Raw genomic sequence first — 12607 nt, forward strand, 5'->3', positions numbered from 1 at the left:
GTGTGAAAAATATGAAGAGCTTAAAAAGGTGTCAAAAATATGAGGAGCATGAAACGGTCTGAAAAATAGGAGGAGAATGAAGCTGTTTTCAAAATCATGAAGAGCCTATAAATTTGTGAAAAATATGAAGAGCTTCAAAAGGTGTAAAAATTTGAAGAGCAGGAAACGGTCTGAAAAACAGGAGGAGCATGAAGTGGTGTCCAAAAACATGAAGAGCCTGAAAAGGTGTGAAAAATATGAAGAGCTTCAAAATGTGTCAAAAATATGAGGAGCATGAAATGGTCTGAAAAATAGGAGGAGCATGAGGCGGTTTTCAAAAACATGAAGAGCCTGAAAAGGTGTGAAAAATATGAAGAGCTTCAAAAAGTGTCAAAAATATGAGGAGCATGAAACGGTCTGAAAAATAGGAAGAGCATGAAACGGTGATCAAATACATGAAGAGCCTGAAAAGGTGTGAAAAATATGAAGAGCTTCAAAAGGTGTGAAATTCATGAGGAGCATGAAATGAGCTGAAAAACAGCAGAAGCATGAAGTGGTGTGGAAAAACATGAAGAGCCTGTAAAGGTGTGAAAAATATGAAGAGCTTCAAAAGGTGTGTAATACATGTGGAGCATGAAACTCTCTGAAAAATAGAAGGAGCATGAAGTAGTGTTCAAAAACATGAAGAGCCTGAAAAGGTGTGAAAAATATGAAGAGCTTAAAATGGTGTGAAAAATATGAGGAACATGATATGGTTTGAAAAATAGGATTAGCATGAAGCGGTGTTCAAAAACATGAAGAGCCTGAAAAAGTGTGAAAAATATGAAAAGCTTCAAAAGGTGTCAAAAATGAGATGAGCATGAAACGTTCTGAAAAATAGGAGGTGCATGAAGCGTTGTTGAAAAATATGAAAAGCCTGAAAATGTGTGAGAAATATGAAGAGCTTCAAAAGGTGTCAAAAATATGAGGAGCATGAAACGGTCTTACAAATACAAGGAGCATGAAGCGGTGTTGAAAAAAATGAATAGCCTGAAAATGTGTGAAATATATGAGAGCTTAAAAATGTGTCAAGTATATGAGGAGCATGAAAAGGTCTGAAAAATAGGAGGAACATGCAACGGTGTTGAACAACATGAAGAGCCTGAAAAGGTGTGAAAAATATGAAGAGCTTCCAAAGTTGTCAAAAATATGAGGAGCATGAAACGGTCTGAAAAATAGGAGGAGCATGAAGTGGTGTTGAAAAACATGAAGAGCCTGTAAAGGTGTGAAAAATATGAAGAGCTTCAAAAGGTGTGTAATACATGAGGAGCATGAAACTCTCTGAAAAATAGAAGGAGCATGAAGTAGTGTTCAAAAACATGAAGAGCCTGAAAAGGTGTGAAAAATATGAAGAGCTTCAAAAGGTGTCAAAAATATGAGGAGCATGAAATGGTCTGAAAAATAGGAGGAGCAACAAGGGGTGTTGAAATACATGAAGAGCCTGAAAATGTGTGAAAAATATAAAGAGCTTCAAAAGATCTGAAAAATATGAAGAGCTTCAAAAGGTGTCAAAAATATGAGGAGCATGAAACTGTCTGAAAAATAGGAGGAGCATGAAGCGGTGTTGAAAAACATGAAGAGCCTGAAAAGGTGTGAGAAATATGAAGAGCTTCAAAAAGTGTCAAAAATATGAGGAGCATGAAACGGTCTGAAAAATAGGAAGAGCATGAAACGGTGATCAAATACATGAAGAGCCTGAAAAGGTGTGAAAAATATGAAGAGCTTCAAAAGGTGTGAAATTCATGAGGAGCATGAAATGAGCTGAAAAATAGCAGAAGCATGAAGTGGTGTGGAAAAACATGAAGAGCCTGTAAAGGTGTGAAAAATATGAAGAGCTTCAAAAGGTGTGTAATACATGTGGAGCATGAAACTCTCTGAAAAATAGAAGGAGCATGAAGTAGTGTTCAAAAACATGAAGAGCCTGAAAATGTGTGAAAAATATGAAGAGCTTAAAAAGGTGTGAAAAATATGAGGAGCATGATATGGTTTGAAAAATAGGATTAGCATGAAGCGGTGTTCAAAAACATGAAGAGCCTGAAAAGGTGTGAGAAATATGAAGAGCTTCAAAAGGTGTCAAAAATGAGATGAGCATGAAACGTTCTGAAAAATAGGAGGTGCATGAAGCGTTGTTGAAAACCATGAAGAGCCTGAAAATGTGTGAGAAATATGAAGAGCTTCAAAATGTGTCAAAAAAATGAGTAGCATGAAACGGTCTGAAAAATAGGAGGAGCATGAAGCGGTGTTCAAAAACATGAAGAGCCTGAAAAGGTGTGAAAAATATGAAGAGCTTCAAAAAGTGTCAAAAATGAGATGAGCATGAAACGGTCTGAAAAATTGGAGGTGCATGAAGAGTTGTTGAAAAACATGAAGAGCCAGAAAATGTGTGAGAAATATGAAGAGCTTAAAAAGGTGTCAAAAATATGAGGAGCATGAAGCGGTCTTAAAAATACAAGGAGCATGAAGCGGTGTTGAAAAACATGAATAGCCTGAAAATGTGTGAAATATATGAAGAGCTTAAAAATGTGTCAAGTATATGAGGAGCATGAAACGGTCTGAAAAATAGGAGGATCATGCAACGGTGTTGAACAACATGAAGAGCCTGAAAAGGTGTGAAAAATATGAAGAGCTTCCAAAGTTGTCAAAAATATGAGGAGCATGAAACGGTCTGAAAAATAGGAGGTGCATGAAGTGGTGTTGAAAAACACGGAGAGCCTGTAAAGGTGTGAAAAATATGAAGAGCTTCAAAAGGTGTGTAATACATGAGGAGCATGAAACTCTCTGAAAAATAGAAGGAGCATGAAGTAGTGTTCAAAAACATGAAGAGCCTGAAAAGGTTTGAAAAATATGAAGAGCTTAAAAAGGTGTGAAAAATATGAGGAGCATGATATGGTTTGAAAAATGGGATTAGCATGAAGCGGAGTTCAAAAACATGAAGAGCCTGAAAAGGTGTGAAAAATATGAAGAGCTTCAAAAGGTGTGAAATATGAGGAGCATGAAACGGTCTGAAAAATAGGAGGAGCATGAAGCGGTGTTCAAAAACATGAAGAGCCTGAAAAGGTTTGAAAAATATGAAGAGCTTAAAATGGTGTGAAAAATATGAGGAGCATGATATGGTTTGAAAAATAGGATTAGCATGAAGGGATGTTCAAAATCATGAAGAGCCTGAAAAGGTGTGAAAAATATGAAAAGCTTTAAAAGGTGTCAAAAATGAGATGAGCATGAAACGGACTGAAAAATAGGAGGTGCATGAAGCGTTGTTGAAAAACATGAAGAGCCTGAAAATGTGTGAGAAGTATGAAGAGGTTAAAAAGGTGTCAAAAATATGAGGAGCATGATATGGTTTGAAAAATAGGAGGAGCATGAAGCGGTGTTCAAAAACATGAAGAGCCTGAAAAGGTGTGAAAAATATGAAGAGCTTCAAAAGGTGTAAAATATGAGGAGCATGAAACGGTCTGAAAAATAGGAGGAGCATGAATCGGTGTTCAAAAACATGAAGAGCCTGAAAAGTTGTGAAAAATACGAAAAGCTTCAAAAGGTGTCAAAAATGAGATGAGCATGAAACGGTCTGAAAAATAGGAGGATCATGCAACAGTGTTGAAAAACATGAAGAGCCTGAAAATATGTGAAAAATATGAAGAGCTTCCAAAGTTGTCAAAAATATGAAGAGCATGAAACGGTCTGAAAAATAGGAGGAGCATGAAGCTGTGTTCAAAAACATGAAGAGCCTGAAAATGTGTGAAATATATAAAGAGCTTCAAAAAGTGTCAAAAATATGAGGAACATGAAACGGTCTGAATAATAGGAGCAGAATGTAACGGTGATCAAAAACATGAAGAGCCTGAAAAGGTGTGAAAAATATGAAGAGCTTCAAAAAGTGTCAAAAATATGAGGAGCATGAAACGATCTGAATAATAGGAGGAGAATGTAACGGTGATCAAAAACATGAAGAGCCTGAAAAGGTGTGAAAAATATGAAGAGCTTCAAAAGGTGTAAAATATGAGGAGCATGAAACGGTCTGAAAAATAGGAGGAGCATGAAGCGGTGTTCAAAAACATGAAGAGCCTGAAAAGTTGTGAAAAATATGAAAAGCTTCAAAAGGTGTCAAAAATGAGATGAGCATGAAACGGTCTGAAAAATAGGAGGAACATGAAGCGGTGTTCAAAAACTTGAAGAGCCTGAAACGTTGTGAAATATATGAAAAGCTTCAAGAGGTGTCAAAAATGAGATGAGCATGAAACGGTCTGAAAAATAGGAGGAGCATGAAGCGGTGTTGAAAAAATGAAGAGCCTGAAAAGGTGTGAAAAATATGAAGAGCATCAAAAGGTATCAAAAATATGAGGAGCATCAAACGGTCTGCAAAAACGGAGGAGCATGAAGTGGTGTTGAAAAACTTGAAGAGCCTGAGAAGGTGTGAAAAATATGAAAAGCTTCAAAAGATGTCAAAAATACGAGGAGCATGAAACGGTCTGAAAAATATGAGGAGCATGAAGCGGTGTTCAAAAACATGAAGATCCTGAAAAGATGTGAAAAATATAAAGAGCTTCAAAAGTTGTGAAATATATGAGGAGCATGAAACGGTCTGAAATATAGGAGGAGCATGAATCGGTGTTCAAAAACATGAAGAGCCTGAAAAGGTGTGAAAAATATGAAGAGCTTCAAAAGGTGTAAAATATGAGGAGCATGAAACGGTCTGAAAAATAGGAGGAGCATGAATCGGTGTTCAAAAACATGAAGAGCCTGAAAAGTTGTGAAAAATATGAAAAGCTTCAAAAGGTGTCAAAAATGAGATGAGCATGAAACGGTCTGAAAAATAGGAGGATCATGCAACAGTGTTGAAAAACATGAAGAGCCTGAAAATATGTGAAAAATATGAAGAGTTTCCAAAGTTGTCAAAAATATGAAGAGCATGAAACGGTCTGAAAAATAGGAGGAGCATGAAGCTGTGTTCAAAAACATGAAGAGCCTGAAAATGTGTGAAATATATAAAGAGCTTCAAAAAGTGTCAAAAATATGAGGAACATGAAACGGTCTGAATAATAGGAGCAGAATGTAACGGTGATCAAAAACATGAAGAGCCTGAAAAGGTGTGAAATATATGAAGAGCTTCAAAAAGTGTCAAAAATATGAGGAGCATGAAACGATCTGAATAATAGGAGGAGAATGTAACGGTGATCAAAAACATGAAGAGCCTGAAAAGGTGTGAAAAATATGAAGAGCTTCAAAAGGTGTAAAATATGAGGAGCATGAAACGGTCTGAAAAATAGGAGGAGCATGAAGCGGTGTTCAAAAACATGAAGAGCCTGAAAAGTTGTGAAAAATATGAAAAGCTTCAAAAGGTTTCAAAAATGAGATGAGCATGAAACGGTCTGAAAAATAGGAGGAGCATGAAGTGGTGTTGAAAAAATGAAGAGCCTGAAAAGGTGTGAAAAATAAGAAGATCATCAAAAGGTATCAAAAATATGAGGAGCATGAAACGGTCTGCAAAAAAGGAGGAGCATGAAGTGGTGTTGAAAAACTTGAAGAGCCTGAAAAGGTGTGAAAAATATGAAAAGCTTCAAAAGATGTCAAAAATATGAGGAGCATGAAACGGTCTGAAAAATAGGAGGAGCATGAAGTGGTGTAGAAAAACATGAAGAGCCTGAAAAGGTGTGAAAAATATGAAGAGCTTAAAAAGGTGTGAAAAATATGAGGAGCATGATATGGTTTGAAAAATAGGATTAGCATGAAGCGGTGTTCAAAAACATGAAGAGCCTGAAAAGGTGTGAGAAATATGAAGAGTTTCAAAAGGTGTAAAAATGAGATGAGCATGAAACGTTCTGAAAAATAGGAGGTGCATGAAGCGTTGTTGAAAACCATGAAGAGCCTGAAAAGGTGTGAGAAATATGAACAGCTTCAAAATGTGTCAAAAAAATGAGGAGCATGAAACGGTCTGAAAAATAGGAGGAGCATGAAGCGGTGTTCAAAAACATGAAGAGCCTGAAAAGGTGTGAAAAATATGAAGAGCTTCAAAAAGTGTCAAAAATGAGATGAGCATGAAACGGTCTGAAAAATTGGAGGTGCATGAAGAGTTGTTGAAAAACATGAAGAGCCAGAAAATGTGTGAGAAATATGAAGAGCTTAAAAAGGTGTCAAAAATATGAGGAGCATGAAGCGGTCTTAAAAATACAAGGAGCATGAAGCGGTGTTGAAAAACATGAATAGCCTGAAAATGTGTGAAATATATAAAGAGCTTAAAAATGTGTCAAGTATATGAGGAGCATGAAAAGGTCTGAAAAATAGGAGGATCATGCAACGGTGTTGAACAACATGAAGAGCCTGAAAAGGTGTGAAAAATATGAAGAGCTTCCAAAGTTGTCAAAAATATGAGGAGCATGAAACGGTCTGAAAAATAGGAGGTGCATGAAGTGGTGTTGAAAAACATGAAGAGCCTGTAAAGGTGTGAAAAATATGAAGAGCTTCAAAAGGTGTGTAATACATGAGGAGCATGAAACTCTCTGAAAAATAGAAGGAGCATGAAGTAGTGTTCAAAAACATGAAGAGCCTGAAAAGGTGTGAAAAATATGAAGAGCTTCAAAAGGTGTGAAAAATATGAGGAGCATGATATGGTTTGAAAAATGGGATTAGCATGAAGCGGTGTTCAAAAACATGAAGAGCCTGAAAAGGTGTGAAAATTATGAAGAGCTTCAAAAGGTGTGAAATATGAGGAGCATGAAACGGTCTGAAAAATAGGAGGAGCATGAAGCGGTGTTGAAAAAATGAAGAGCCTGAAAAGGTGTGAAAAATATGAAGAGCATCAAAAGGTATCAAAAATATGAGGAGCATGAAACGGTCTGAAAAATAGGAGGAACATGAAGCGGTGTTCAAAAACTTGAAGAGCCTGAAACGTTGTGAAAAATATGAAAAGCTTCAAGAGGTGTCAAAAATGGGATGAGCATGAAAAGGTCTGAAAAATAGGAGGAGCATGAAGCGGTGTTGAAAAAATGAAGAGCCTGAAAAGGTGTGAAAAATATGAAGAGCATCAAAAGGTATCAAAAATATGAGGAGCATCAAACGGTCTGCAAAAACGGAGGAGCATGAAGTGGTGTTGAAAAACTTGAAGAGCCTGAGAAGGTGTGAAAAATATGAAAAGCTTCAAAAGATGTCAAAAATACGAGGACCATGAAACGGTCTAAAAAATATGAGGAGCATGAAGCGGTGTTCAAAAACATGAAGATCCTGAAAAGGTGTGAAAAATATAAAGAGCTTCAAAAGGTGTGAAATATATGAGGTACATGAAACGGTCTGAAATATAGGAGGAGCTTGAAGCGCTGTTCAAAAACAGGAAGAGCCTGAAAAGTTTTGAAAAATATGAAGAGCTTGAAAAGGTGTGAAATACATGAGGAGCATGAAACTTGCTGAAAAATAGGAGAAGCATGAAGTGGTGTGGAAAAACATGAAGAGCCTGAAAAGGTGTGAAAAATATGAAAAGCTTCAAAAGGTGTCAAAAATGAGATGAGCATGAAACGGTCTGAAAAATAGGAGGTGCATGAAGCGTTGTTGAAAATCATGAAGAGCCTGAAAAGGTGTGAGAAATATGAAGAGCTTAAAAAGGTGTCAAAAATATGAGGAGCATGAAACGGTCTTAAAAATACAAGGAGCATGAAGCAGTGTTGAAAAACATGAATAGCCTGAAAATGTGTGAAATATATGAAGAGCTTAAAAATGTGTCAAGTATATGAGGAGCATGAAACGGTCTGAAAAATAGGAGAAGCATGAAGTGGTGTAGAAAAACATGAAGAGCCTGAAAAGGTGTGAAAAATATGAAGAGCTTCAAAAGGTGTGAAAAATATGAGGAGCATGAAACGGTCTGAAAAATAGAAGCAGCATGAAACGGTGTTGAAAAACATGAAGAGCCTGAAATGGTGTGAAAAATATGAAGAGCTTCAAAAGGTGTGAAAAATATGAAGAGCTTCAAAAGGTGTCAAAAATTTGATGAGCATGAAACGGTCTGAAAAATAGGAGGAGCATGAAGCGGTGTTGAAAAACATGAAGAGCCTGAAAAAGTGTGAAAAATATGAAGAGCTTAAAAGGTGTGAAAAATATGAGGAGCATGATATGGTTTGAAAAATAGGATTAGCATGAAGCGGTGTTCAAAAACATGAAGAGCCTGAGAAGGTGTGAAAAATATGAAAAGATTCAAAAGGTGTCATAAATGAGATGAGCATGAAACGGTCTGACAAATAGGAGGTGCATGAAGCGTTGTTGAAAAATATGAAGAGCCTGAAAAGGTGTGAGAAATATGAAGAGCTTAAAAAGGTGTGAAAAATATGAAGAGCTTAAAAAGGTGTCAAAAATATGAGGAGCATGAAAGGGTCTTAAAAATACAAGGAGCATGAAGCGGTGTTGAAAATCATGAATAGCCTGAAAATGTGTGAAATATATGAAGAGCTTAAAAATGTGTCAAGTATATGAGGAGCATGAAACGGTCTGAAAAATAGGAGGATCATGCAACAGTGTTGAAAAATATGAAGAGCCTGAAAATATGTGAAAAATATGAAGAGCTTCCAAAGTTGTCAAAAATATGAAGAGCATGAAACGGTCTGAAAAATAGGAGGAGCATGAAGCTGTGTTCAAGAACATGAAGAGCCTGAAAATGTGTGAAATATATAAAGAGCTTCAAAAAGTGTCAAAAATATGAGGAACATGAAACGGTCTGAATAATAGGAGCAGAATGTAACGGTGATCAAAAACATGAAGAGCCTGAAAAGGTGTGAAATATATAAAGAGCTTCAAAAAGTGTCAAAAATATGAGGAGCATGAAACGGTCTGAATAATAGGAGGAGAATGTAACGGTGATCAAAAACATGAAGAGCCTGAAAAGGTGTGAAAAATATGAAGAGCTTCAAAAGGTGTAAAATATGAGGAGCATGAAACGGTCTGAAAAATAGGAGGAGCATGAAGCGGTGTTCAAAAACATGAAGAGCCTGAAACGTTGTGAAAAATATGGAAAGCTTCAAAAGGTGTCAAAAATGAGATGAGCATGAAACGGTGTGAAAAATAGGAGGAGCATGAAGCGGTGTTCAAAAACTTGAAGTGCCTGAAACGTTGTGAAAAATATGAAAAGCTTCAAAAGGTTTCAAAAATGAGATGAGCATGAAACGGTCTGAAAAATAGGAGGAGCATGAAGTGGTGTTGAAAAAATGAAGAGCCTGAAAAGGTGTGAAAAATATGAAGATCATCAAAAGGTATCAAAAATATGAGTAGCATGAAACGGTCTGCAAAAAAGGAGGAGCATGAAGTGGTGTTGAAAAACTTGAAGAGCCTGAAAAGGTGTGAAAAATATGAAAAGCTTCAAAAGATGTCAAAAATATGAGGAGCATGAAACGGTCTGAAAAATAGGAGGAGCATGAAGCGGTGTTCAAAAACATGAAGACCCTGAAAAGGTGTGAAAAATATGAAGAGCTTCAAAAGGTGTGAAATACATGAGGAGCATGAAACGGGCTGAAAAATAGGAGAAGCATGAAGTGGTGTAGAAAAAAATGAAGAGCCTGAAAAGGTGTGAAAAATATGAAGAGCTTCAAAAGGTGTGAAAAATATGAGGAGCATGAAACGGTCTGAAAAATAGAAGCAGCATGAAACGGTGTTGAAACACATGAAGAGCCTGAAAAGGTGTGAAAAAATGAAGAGCTTCAAAAGGTCTGAAATAAATGAGGAGCATGAAACGGGCTGAAAAATAGGAGAAGCATGAAGTTGTGTAGAAAAACATGAAGAGCCTGAAAAGTTGTGAAAAATATGAAGAGCTTCAAAAGGTGTGAAAAATATGAGGAGCATGAAACGGTCTGAAAAATAGACGCAGCATGAAACGGTGTTGAAAAACATGAAGAGCCTGAAATGGTGTGAAAAATATGAAGAGCTTCAAAAGGTGTGAAATATGAGGAGCATGAAACGGTCTGAAAAATAGGAGGAGCATGAAGCGGTGTTCAAAAACATGAAGAGCCTGAAAAGTTGTGAAAAATATGAAAGCTTCAAAAGGTGTAAAAAATGAGATGAGAATGAAACGGTCTGAAAAATAGGAGGAGCATGAAGCGGTGTTCAAAAACTTGAAGAGACTGAAACGTTTTGAAAAATATGAAAAGCTTCAAAAGGTTTCAAAAATGAGATGAGCATGAAACGGTCTGAAAAATAGGAGGAGCATGAAGCGGTGTTGAAAAAATGAAGAGCCTGAAAAGGTGTGAAAAATATGAAGAGCATCAAAAGGTATCAAAAATATGAGGAGCATGAAACGGTCTGCAAAAAAGGAGGAGCATGAAGTGGTGTTGAAAAACTTGAAGAGACTGAAAAGGTGTGAAAAATATGAAAAGCTTCAAAAGATGTCAAAAATATGAGGAGCATGAAACGGTCTGAAAAATAGGAGGAGCATGAAGTGGTGTAGAAAAACATGAAGAGCCTGAAAAGGTGTGAAAAATATGAAGAGCTTCAAAAGGTGTGAAAAACATGAGGAGCATGCAACGGTCTGAAAAATAGAAGCAGCATGAAATGGTGTTGAAAAACATGAAGAGCCTGAAAAGGTGTGAAAAATATGAAGAGCTTCAAAAGGTGTGAAATACATGAGGAGCATGAAACGGGCTGAAAAATAGGAGAAGCATGAAGTGGTGTAGAAAAACATGAAGAGCCTGAAAAGGTGTGAGAAATATGAAGAGCTTCAAAAGGTGTGAAAAATATGACGAGCATGAAACGGTCTGAGAAATAGAAGGAGCATGAAACGGTGTTGAAAAACATGAAGAGACTGAAAAAGTCTGAAAAATATGAAGAGCTTCAAAAGGTGTGAAAAATATGAAGAGCTTCAAAAGGTGTCTAAAATGAGATGAGCATGAAACGTTCTGAAAAATAGGAGGAGCATGAAGCGGTGTTGAAAAACATGAAGAGCCTGAAAAAGTGTGAAAAATATGAAGAGCTTAAAAAGATGTGAAAAATATGAAGAGCTTCAAAAGGTGTCAAAAATTTGATGAGCATGAAACGGTCTGAAAAATAGGAGGAGCATGAAGCGGTGTTGAAAAACATGAAGAGCCTGAAAAAGTGTGAAAAATATGAAGAGCTTAAAAGGTGTGAAAAATATGAGGAGCATGATATGGTTTGAAAAATAGGATTAGCATGAAGCGGTGTTCAAAAACGTGAAGAGCCTGAGAAGGTGTGAAAAATATGAAAAGATTCAGAAGGTGTCAAAAATACGAGGAGCATGAAACGGTCTTAAAAATACGAGGACCATGAAGCGGTGTTCAAAAATATGAAGACCCTCAAAATATGTGAAAAATATGAAGAGCTTCAAAAGGTGTAAAAATTATGAGGAGTATGAAACGGTCTGAAAAATAGGAGGAGCATGAAGTGGTGTTCAAAAACATGAAGAGCCTGAAAAGGTGTGAAAAATATGAAGAGCTTCAAAATGTGTCAAAAATATGAGGAGCATGAAACGGTATGAAAAATAGGAGGAGCATGAAGCTGTGTTCAAAAACATAAAGAGCCTATAAAAGTGTGAAAAATATGAATAGCTTCAAAAGGTGTCAAAAATTTGAGGAGTATGAAGCGCTGTTTAAAAACAAGAAGAGCCTGAAAAGGTGTGAAATATATGACGAGCTTCAAAAGGTGTCAAAAATAGGAGGAGCATGAAGAGGTGTTCAAAATCATGAAGAGCCTGAAAAGGTGTGAAAAATATGAGGAGCATGAAACGGTCTGAAAAATAGGTGGAGAATGAAGTCGTGTTCAAAAACATGAAGAGCCTGAAAAAGTGTGAATAATATGAAGAGCTTCAAAATGTGTCAAAAATATGAGGAGCATGAAACGGTATGAAAAATAGGAGGAGCATGAAGCTGTGTTCAAAAACATGAAGAGCCTATAAAATGTGAAAAATATGAATAGCTTCAAAAGGTGTCAAAAATTTGAGGAACAGGAAACGGTCTGAAAAACAGGCGGAGCATGAAGCAGTGTTCAAAAACATGAAGAGCCTGAAAAGGTGTGAAAAATATCAAGAGCTTCAAAATGTGTCAAAAATATGAGGAGCATGAAACGGTCTGAAAAATAGGAGGAGCATGAAGTGGTGTTGAAAAACATGAAGAGCCTGAAAAGGTGTGAAAAATATGAAGAGCTTCAAAACGTGTCAAAAATATGAGGATCATGAAACCGTCTGAAAAATAGAAGCAGCTTGAAGCGGAGTTCAAAAACATGAAGAGCCTGAAAAGGATTGAAAAATATGAAGAGCTTCAAAAGGTGTGAAATACATGAGGAGCATGAAACTCTCTGAAAAATAGAAGGAGCATGAAGCGGTGTTCAAAAACATGAAGAGCCTGAAAAAGTGTGAAAAATATGAAGAGCTTCAAAAGGTGTGAAAAATATGAAGAGATTCAGAAGGTGTCAAATATGACATGAGCATGAAACGGTCTGAAAAATAGGAGGAGCATGAAGCGGTGTTGAAAAACATCAAGAGCCTGAAAAAGTGTGAAAAATATGAAGAGCTTAAAAAGGTGTGAAAAATATGAAGAGCTTCAAAAGGTGTCAAATGTATGAGGCACATGAAACGGTCTGAAAAATATGACCAGCCTGTAACGGTGTGGAAAAA

The sequence above is a fragment of the Dama dama genome, unplaced genomic scaffold, assembly GCF_033118175.1.
Source record: "Dama dama isolate Ldn47 unplaced genomic scaffold, ASM3311817v1 ptg000080l, whole genome shotgun sequence".
NCBI classification, from domain to species: domain Eukaryota; kingdom Metazoa; phylum Chordata; class Mammalia; order Artiodactyla; family Cervidae; genus Dama; species Dama dama.